We start from the raw sequence: 7,656 nt of genomic DNA on the forward strand, positions 1-7,656 counted from the left end.
CGAAGGAAGGCAGAGAGATAAACGTGTGGGGAAGCAGGTGACTCAAAGCAGAGACCATTGAGAGCGAAAGGAAGAGACTCAAACAAAATGGGGCAAAATCTGGTGTCAATCATTATTGTAATAGTTCTTGCGAGTTCTCTGGGATGTGCCCACAGCCATTTGAGTGGACCTTAATCAGGTCAAAAGATTCAAAAATTGTTCAGAAGGCAATAACTGCCATAGGTCCTAAATTTAATGTGACAGTTTGTGATCTGTTAATGGCTAATATACCCCAAGAATGTGGCAAAGGAGGAAGAAAACCCTCTGTTACAGTAAATAAGGGAGCCACATATTGGTGCCCAACTTCTAATCCAGGGAAGTCATATTGCAATTTTCCTGGGCACTATCACTGTGGATATTGGGGTTGTGAGACCATAGCCACTGCCTGGAGACCTGAAAGACCAGACAGGTACTTACGAGTACAATGGGGACCACCACATTGTGAGCCCCCTGCATTTGGAGGGTTTGTACTCCCTAATGAACCCTCCAATTGTGAGTATTTACAGGTGCAAGTTCTGAATCACAAGGACCGAGGGTGGCTGACTGGACGAACCTGGGGAGTAAGATTAGACAGACTGTCTGCAGACCCAGGTGAATATGTAACAATAAGGAAACAGCCATTAACTGTTTATTCCCAATTACTAGGACCCAGCTTGGAAATAAGGAAATCTAGAGACAACAGTCAAGAAAAAGAAAGGGAAAAGGTAGATAAAGTCCTTACTAATTCAATGTCACAGGAATCTAAAGGTACACAGGTCATTCCTACTGGATCATTTCAAAAAGAAAAGGTATCACATAGGGGAGTGGAATCAATGTTAAACCTGGTAGAAGCGTCTTATAAAGCCATAAATTATACAGACCCTGACATGACTGAGTCTTGTTGGTTATGTTACAACGTGAGACCTTGTGGGAGGCGTGTCTGGATGCACAGGGGATGTGCCAGGGTGATGGGCCCGAGAGGACATGCGCAGTCACATATAACTCTATTGGCTGAAGAAGTCACATGGTACACAGGGATATAAGAGTGGCAATTTTGAATAAAGCTCTCTTGGTTTTACCATCCACGAGGAGTTGACTCATTCCTTGTTATACAAGGGTCCCCTGCTACAAATGGCGATCCGAAACAGACATTTTTAGCTTATATTAAGCAAGATATTTATCCTGGATCAGGAAATCTGCTGGTGACCCTGGGATCTTCTCAATTTCCGAAGACAGGGGTCTTGACCACAAAAAACCTTGACGTCAATAAACCCCGTGCTCTTAGTGGCACCTAAGAGACGGACAGTTAGTTTAGCGAGCTCAAAAATATTAAGATAGTGCACGGAAGAAGAGAAGAAAGAAGTTGAAGAAGAAACCGAGAGGTCAAAGCAGCCACCGAGAGAGCGGAGAGGGTCAACGCAACATCCAAAGCAGTGAGTCTGACTGGGACGCACCCCGCATGCCTAAGACTGCTCCCTGGGTGAGACGTGCCTGCAGCTCGGAGAACGAGCCACGGAGCACCTTAAGATTGTCAGGGAAAAGCCTGCTGGTCCCGAGTGTCGCTCATCTGGTAAAGCGGCTCTTCGCTACCGACTGTGTGGACCACGTGCAAGAAGCGGCTTGCCGCTGCCGCGTCTTAGCAACCCCAGCCACCGCTGACCCCCGCGGAGCCCCCGTTCCAGTTTTCTGTCCCGCAGAAACTGGCCGCGGCTCCCCGCCTGCTCACCGCTGCTGACTGACCCTGCGGTGTGCTTAAAAAGCACTGCCAGCAAAAAGCCCTTGCGCCGTGTTCAGATCGCGCGGGCTTTACGGAGGCGCCGCGCCTTCCGATACAGCGCGCCCTGACCCCTGCGCCACCCAGCGAACCGCGGGAGCCCCCGGAGCCGCCGCTGCCATCGCTGCGAACGCCGCGCTCACCGGACACGGAACCACGCCGAGCCGCCGCGCACCCGTCGCTACAGCTGCCCGTGCCTGCTGCCGCCGCTTGCCACCTGCACTGTGACATCAGCCGCCGCCGCCGGGATGCCACAGCCCAGCCGACAGTGAGCCAACACAAATCAACAAACCGACAGACCCTCTTCAGCAGGGCACCGCAGCAGCGCCGAGTCTCAAAGGTAACATGGGAAACTTCTTCCCCACTGAACTATCACGGGACACAGAAGCACTGGCTGCTCTGCTGAATCCTTACTATATTCAGGTTACAAGGGCTGAATTATCAGAGTTGGTGTGGCTCATTAAAGCAGCCGTACCAGAACTACCTCTAGTTGAAGCCCTCAACATTCACATATGGGACAAAATAGGCAGTCTTATCAAACTCAAGGCTCGGGGAGGGGACTCCCAAGCAAACAATGCTTATCCAGCCTGGCAAACTATAATGACTGCATTAAGCAGACCCCACCAAAGAACGACGAACACACCCCCCCCCACTCACGCTGCGAGCAGCAGCCCCACTCTTACGTGTCGCAGTTTAAACACACAAAGCGCGGCGGGGGGAGGGGGTGGAGCTGTTCACAATTCCACTTCGGGGAAGGGAACCGGGAGCCCAAGGGACACGGGTCGGCAGGAGGGAGCGGGGCCCCAGATGCGAGGTTCCAGTCTGTGGGACAGCAGCAAGGGGTCCCGTGACGGGGGTGGGGGGGCTAGCCCAGCTTACTTGCCAACCCATCCCGCGCATGAACGCCGAGTACGCGCCCAGAGGCGGGCACCACCATCTCGCCCGCCACGCGGTACGGACACCGACCCGTCCTTCCCCGCCCCTGTGCCGTCCTCCCCATCCACCACCACCGCCCACCCACAGGCAGCCGCTTTCGCCGGAGCTGCAGGGGGGGGGAATGGGAGGAATGGGGGGAAGAGGAGGGGGATTTCGGGATAGCTCCGCCGGCAAGGGATGAAGCGACATACCGAGAGGGTACAATCGATAGATGGGCTTTATGCAGAGAAGAGGCATTGCGGACTAGGGACTTACAAGTTATACAAGCATGTCCAGTAATTATCGGTCCACGTCAAAGCCGCAGGTTCCAACCATTGCCACATGAACTAACCAAAGAACTAAGACAGTTAATAAGAGAAACTGGTGTATCATCCCCTAACACGCTTGCATTTTTAGAGTCACTGAGTTCCACACACATCTTCATGCCTCATGACTGGAGAACCCTGTTACAAATAAGCCTCCCTAACACACAGTACAATGTATGGCTGAATGATTTTAGAGAAATCTGTTCCACTTATGCCAATGACCCACAAGCAGGGGTATCAGCACACCAACTCACAGGGGATGGGAACTATCGTTCCATAGATGCTCAAACCGGGTACAATAGAGAAGTATACGAAGTCATAGCAAAACATGCCATGCGGGCAATGAGAAAACTACCCACATCAGACAGAGACGCAAACTTGTCATTTACAAAAATAATACAGGGCCCAACAGAACCTTACACGCAATTCCTAGATCGGTTGCAATCTGCTCTGGATAGGCAGATTGAAAATGAGGAAGCCAGAGAAATCCTTAGCAGAAGACTGGCTTTTGAAAATGCTAATGTTGATTGTAAAAGAGTTCTGCAAACCCTTCCTAAAAGGGAAACTTGTAGCATCTCAGAATTAGTTCGTGCCTGCCAAGAGGTGGGTTCTTTAACACATCAATCAGATTTACTGAGTACTCAGTTAAGGACACAGCAGGGGGCCAGACCCAGAGAAGGTTGCTTCACTTGTGGGGCCCCCGACCACTTCCAAAGGGACTGCCCTCAGAAACCTCTAGCAGTGGCACCTCGAAAGCACCCCAAAGCAAGGAGGATGCCAAAAAACTGGAGGCAAGGGGCTCTGTCGCACGCCCCGGTACAGCAATCACATGCGACACAAGGGAACAGGCTGGCGATTTGTGCCCCCCCCCCAACTCAGCCAGCGCTCTGTGCCCCTGTACCCCAGCCAGCACTGGGCTGGACTTATCCAACAGGGACACAGTCTTCATAACTTCCACTGAGGTAGTGCTAATCCCGACTGGACATTGGGGTCCCCTTAATCCAGGGGTACACGCACTGCTGATTGGAAGGTCCTCCACCACCAGAATGGGTTTGTTTGTGCTGCCAGGTGTAATAGGGGTCTGGAGGGTTCCTGCTCTGCCCAGTGGGGACACATCAGCTCCACGGTTCAGGTGGGGGAGGGTCCCCAGAGGTGCCCCACCCCAGGGCCCCGCCTTGGCCAGGGCTCAGCGCCAGGCTCGGAACTGGTGCGGACCAGGGCAATCCGACTGTTTAATTAAAGCCAAGCCTCGCCAAGGCCCACGGCGGGGGCTGACGCGCTGGGATTTCTGCCCAGGGCCCTCAATGTCAAAGGGAAGAAATTCAGTGAAGTGCAGGTAAACGGCGGGAGTAACTATCGCTCTCCTAAGGGGGAGCAGAGTTACTGACTGGGCTCAGCCGCAGTGGTCGCACCTCCTCATGGTCCTGCTGAATGCCCTTTACAGGTAACTAAGTCGGCCTCGGCCCCAACTTGGAGGAGGGGTTAAAGCCTCTCTCTCCCTATCATCCGGATTCACTACCCAGCAACAGAATTAAAACTAAAGTGATACACATTTTATAGGTAACAACTTACACAAAGTCTGTTACCCAAAGCCTTGCCCACAGGCTACAGTTGGGCACAGGTTCACAGATATTGAGGGAGTACTGTCGACCTGGACATCCCTCACACCTGTGGGAAACAACTGGGCTGCAGACAGCTCAGGCCTTGAATTTGGGCACTTACAGCTGTGAGGTGGTAAAAGAATGTAAACATCGAGACTTAGAAAGCAGAAAAGAGGAACAACTGCAGTAAATAACAGGTGTTGTTTTAAGACTTGCCAGCACGCGAAGGGATGCCGACCGCCTATCAGAGGATGAGCTTGGACACGTGGACAAGAACATATAACCAAGGAGATATGGTATTTGCACGTGGACAGAAGAAAAAGACTATAAAACTAAGCCTGCTGTAAAGAAAGCGTTTGTTGTTCCTTGCCTGCCAACTTGCTGTCTGAGTGCATCTTCAGTCTGTTGCAACACACACTGTCAGAACATCTAACCCGATGTCATACTTTGAAATTGGCCCCCCTTGAGAGGTCGAGGGGCTCAGAGGTGATTGGGTGCCAGGGCAGTGTTCCCTGGAGAGCCAGTCACTGTCCATGTTGTTCACTTCTGCTCAAAATCACATATCACAGCACCAGAAACCGTTGGCAGTGCTGTCTTGGTTGTTTTGCTGTTGGTGTCTGCTGCGTGTAGGTGGACAAGGCCAGGGGGTGGCTGGGCTCCCTCTCTTCCCCTCCGGGGAATTAGAGTCAGCATTTGGAGTGTGTGCTGGGAAGGAAGAGATTCACAGCACCTGAGGTAAGAGGGAGGAGGCCAGGCCTTCCTTCCCCCCCCTGCAGCTGCAGGACACTTGGGACAGTGCAGAACTGAACCGAGCTGCCTGTGGCCAAGGCTAGGGGGCTTTTTTTCCCCCCACTGCATTTAGGCTGGTGGGGGGTGGATTTTGAGGCTCAGCACTTGAGCAGAGCCAAGTGGACGGGCTGATAAATCAGCTCGGTGCTTGGGAGAAGAATCCCAGGAGAAATTGGAGACGGGCCAAGAGAGGCTCGAGAGTTGCCTGCCGAAGCTGACCGGGGGCAGCCAGAAACTGACTTAGAGGAATGAAGATTCCAGGACGCGTACACTTGATAAGCTGCACTGCAGCAGCCTACGGACCGAGGTGGGACACCGAGAGGGAGAGATCACCAGCAGCAGGAGAGCAAGGACTCAAAGCTATCTCCTCGGACTTCATGAGGAGAGACTACAACGAACAACTGCTGGAAGCTGGTGAGGAGGGAGTGTTCAGGAGCCCAGAACACTCCCACAGCAAAAGACTGTGTTACAAATCAGCCTGGCGCTTTGGGAACGGCCGCGGTTGACGGTCGGGCATGAGGGAGCGCCCTGAGGCTGCTGCTGATGGGGCTGCTCTGCTCTTTCCAGAGCTGCTGCATCTGTGGCCAGAGCGGGGCCACCATTTCCTGCTGTGGAAGACACTGTGACCTGAGCTTCCACCTGCCCCGTGCCAAGCAGGGAGGCTGTGTCACCCAGTTCCACAGACCATTCAGGTACCTCCTGTCCCTTCCTTGCCACCACCAGAGAAGGGCCCAGCACTTCTCACCTCACCCACCCCTTTTCCCCCCAGCTCCTACTGCCCCACAAACAGCCCAGAGCAGGCAGTGGAGGTGACTCCAGAGCCGGGCACCCAATGCCTCATCTGCTTGGAGCCTGTGGAGGACAGAAAGACCTTCAACACCCTGGTGTGCCCAGCCTGCAGAACCGCCTGGTTCCACAGGGACTGCATCCAAGTAGGAGTGGTTCTGTCACCCCCATGGGCACAGCAGGGGCTCAGCAGCACCAGGGCCTCACTCTTGCTACTTGTGTTTCCCCTGGAGGGACAGGCTCTGCATGCTGGTCTTTTATCCCTCCAGTGCCCCCTCTACAGAAATAATGACACATTTGTCATGAATTTGTTCACCATGGGGATCCAAATCCCCTTCAGGTTGGTGTCCTTCTGCCTGGCTCACAACACAGGGGGTGCAAGTGCTGTGCTGTGCCAGGGCCTGCCCCAGCAGTCCTGGCCCTGCCCTGGTCCGTGAGTCCCAGGTTCAGCTTCCTGCAGGAGCTGGAAATGGCACAGGGGGAAGGGCAGGGACACCCTGCACCTGCCCGATGCCAGGGCAGAGGGAGCTCATCAGTTTTCCTTTTCCCATCAGACCGCCATCATGGGAGGGCACTAATGCATTCAATGAGCTAGGAGACAGCTAACCCACTAAACATGAGAAATCACGTATGAGACTCTCATCCACTAAAACGACTATCACCTCGGCACACAAATTCCATCAGTCACAAGATGGCAGGAGGGAGAATGAAGCTGCATCACAGCACCAACCAAATGGCATCGGGAAGGAGGGAGGCAAGGAGCGAGGAGCGAAGGCGGGAAAAGTTGCTGCGGGAAACGCCAGTGCGGGAAAGAAGGGGGTGGGTTCCCTCAGCACCACCCCCTAGGCCACCTCTGCCTCCACCTGCGCGTGTCAGGGACTCCACCCCTGACACACCCACACCCACGGCCTCTCCCTCCAGCTCCACCTCCTCCCCAGAAAGTCTTCCCTCCTGGGACAGAAGGGAATTCAGGGGCAGGGCCAGGCCAAAGGTCAAGTCCAGCTTCCACAAACACAGCCATGCCCATAGGGCCTGTTCCACCGAGGCCCACCCCACCTACCAGTTATCTGACACCCACTCAGACTGTTCCCAGCACTCCCCTGAGAGACAGGCAAACCATCCAAACTTCTGGAAGTCTTTCAGGGAGGAGGCTGCTCAGGCCAATGACAGAGATTTCCTAAAGGCCTTTCCAATTTACTTAGAGGAGGGTAAAGCTCCAGAATGGAGGCCTATCTCTTACCCAATGCTGAAGGACATTAAAAAAGCTCTTGTTCAGTATGGGTTAGGAGCACCCTTCACAGTTGGCCTGCTGGAATCATTCCTTTTACCTTATAGACTCACACCTTATGATATTTGTGCAGTTACAAATGGGCTTTTTTCCACCGTGCAATCGTCCCTCTTTGAGACGGAGTGGAAGAAACTAATTACAACTTACGTTAACGAAAAG

The 7,656-nt window shown here is 53.5% G+C and overlaps 1 long non-coding RNA gene across 1 annotated transcript; it reads left to right on the top strand.

Annotated features, from left to right (window-relative positions):
• Positions 1–5,974: 5,974 nt before the first annotated feature.
• On the top strand, positions 5,975–6,766 carry LOC135405928 (uncharacterized). Its single transcript, XR_010426104.1, has 3 exons — positions 5,975–6,115; positions 6,193–6,355; positions 6,443–6,766. It is a non-coding gene; the product is annotated as an uncharacterized LOC135405928 (long non-coding RNA).
• The last annotated feature ends 890 nt before the right edge of the window (positions 6,767–7,656 follow it).

Source organism: Pseudopipra pipra, chromosome W (genome assembly GCF_036250125.1).
Source record: "Pseudopipra pipra isolate bDixPip1 chromosome W, bDixPip1.hap1, whole genome shotgun sequence".
NCBI classification, from domain to species: domain Eukaryota; kingdom Metazoa; phylum Chordata; class Aves; order Passeriformes; family Pipridae; genus Pseudopipra; species Pseudopipra pipra.